Here is a 2,475-nt window from a genome sequence, read left to right as displayed (position 1 = left end):
GTGGTGGCACACCTGGTTAAGCACACACATTACAGTGTTCAAGGACCCAGGTTCAGGCCCTTGGTCCCCACCTGCAGGGTAAAGCTTAATGAATTGTGAAGGAGGTCTTCAGGAGTCTCCCTGTCTCTTTTCATCTCTATCTCTCCCTTCCCTCTTAATTTCTCTCTGTCTCTAATCAATAATCTTTCTATAATCTGTAAGTGTCCAGGAAACTAGAGAGAGATGACTCCTGGCTTAGTCTACACTCCTGTGAGGAGAGGAAGCAGCTTGTTCATTAGCACTTATTTTTTCCTTTCTAAGGATACAGTACCTTTGCACTTCTATGACAATGATTCAGTGAGTCCTAGAGTAGATTCTTTACAGGACAGAATTCTATTTGTGTCACATTCTGTGTGAATTGAATATTCAAAAAAGGTCCAACTCTCTGTATTCTCTTCTGCAAGGCTCTTTGAGTGCCCTGTTCAAGTCAACAGAACTCCCAGTGCTAGAGTTTAGATTTAAAACATCTAAAAAATCCTACATAGATGAGGCCTCCACTTCAGGGAAATCTAGCTGAAGTAAGATTCAAGGCAGTAAAACATTAAAATAGCTACATTTCAACAGCTTTTCTCTAGTGACTGAGCTGTTCTTTTAAACAGAAAAATTCTAGGAATTCTCAGTTAAAGAAAATAATAGGTTAACACTATATTCTATTGATGCTTAGGAAGATAATGTCAGTTCCATGTTATATGTTAAAAAAAAATACTACATTAAAGGCTAGTCAGACCTTATAAATCACAAGTTTGGTGCTCTGTATTTAAACAACACTTCAACTTATATCAAAATAACATATTTCCTTGCCAATCATTTTCAAAAATAAAGAAAAGTTTGAGGAATTCACAACAAAGACTTCTATTGGAAAATGTAAATGACAGGAAAGAAAGCTCTTTTAGTACATACAAAAATGAAAGTATTTGGTCCTCTTGCCAGGTGTCCTTGTGGGAGTACACCATCCTTAAAGCCTGTGTGGCGATCCATGATGTACTGCCATGATGCCCAGGGAAGATGAGGCAACCTAGAAGTTCAGGTACTTCCTCAAGGTCATCCAACTTTTGGATGACTACCCAAAATGCTTCATTGTAGGAGTAGACAACATGGGCTTCAAGCAAATGCTACATATTCGCATGTACCTTCACCTCTAGGTCTTGGTACTGATGAGCGAGAGCACTACAATGCACAAGGCCACCTGAGAGCACCTGGAAAACAACCTGCTTTGGAAAAATTGTTGTCTCTCATCCAGGGGAACGTAGGTTTTGTGTTCACCATGAATCACCTCATTGAGATCAAGAACATGCTGCTATCCAATAAGGTTCCTGCTGCTGCCCATGATGGTGTCATTGCCCCATGTGAGGTCACTGTGCCATCCCAAAACACTGGTCTGGGGCCTGAGAAGATCTGCTTATTCCAGGCTTTGGGCATCACCACTAAGATCTCCAGGGGCATGGACCAGGTGGTGGAGTACCTGGTTGAGCACACATGTCACAGTGCACAAGGACCCAGGTTCAATCCCCTCATCCCCACCTGCAGGAGGAAAGCTTGGAGAGTGATAAAGCAGGGCTGCAGGTGTCTCTCTCCTTTTCTATATTTTCTCTCCCTTTCTATCTCCCCCTACCCTCTCAATTTCTAGCTATCTCTATTAAGTATAAATTAATAAAGATAATTTTAATAAATTTAAAAAAACAAAGATTTCCAGGGGTGCAGTACAGAAATCCTGCGTGATGTGCAGCTGAGTAAGACAAGGGACAAAGTGGGAGCCAGTGACGTCACCCTGCTGAGTATGAACATCTACCCCTTGCCCTTTGGGCTGATCAACCAGCAGGTGTTCGACAGTAGCAGCATCTACAACCCTGAAGTTTTGGATATCACAGAGCAAGCTCTGCATTCTTGCTTCCTGGAGGGTGTTCCTAATGTTTCCAGGGTATCCTGCAAACAGGCTACCTGACTGTGCCTTATTCTATCTTTAGTGGGTACAAGTCCTGGTCTTGTCTATGGATACTAAATACACCTTCCCACTTCCCAAAAAGGTCAAGGCCTTCTTGGCTGATCCATCTGCATTTGTCGCTGCTACTGCTGTGACCACTGCCACCACTGCTGCTCCTGTGCTGCAGTCCCAGCCAAGGCTGAAGCAGAGGAGTCAGAGGAATCTGTTGAGGATATGGGATTTGGTCTCTTTGATTAATCATCAGAAAGCAAACTAAGCAAAATAAGCCAGTTTTGTTTGTGAGACAAGGAAATAAAGACTTCTCTTATAAAAAAAAGTGTTTGAGGGTAGGTGAGATAGCTCAGCTGGGAGCATGCCTGCTTTACCATATGCACAAAACAGGTTCCAGTACAACTCTAACCACAATGGAGGAAGAGTTGAGGGCTGTGATATCCATTTATCTATCTATCTATCTATCTATCTATCTATCTATCTATCTATCTATCATCTATCAT

The 2,475-nt window shown here is 42.1% G+C and overlaps 1 pseudogene; it reads left to right on the top strand.

Moving 5' to 3' along the window:
- The first annotated feature begins 1,031 nt into the window (after positions 1–1,031).
- On the top strand, positions 1,032–2,218 carry LOC103124272 (large ribosomal subunit protein uL10-like; annotated as a pseudogene).
- The last annotated feature ends 257 nt before the right edge of the window (positions 2,219–2,475 follow it).

This window comes from Erinaceus europaeus, chromosome 3, assembly GCF_950295315.1.
Source record: "Erinaceus europaeus chromosome 3, mEriEur2.1, whole genome shotgun sequence".
Classification (NCBI taxonomy): Eukaryota; Metazoa; Chordata; class Mammalia; order Eulipotyphla; family Erinaceidae; genus Erinaceus; species Erinaceus europaeus.
This window is presented reverse-complemented; position numbering and strand designations above follow the sequence as displayed.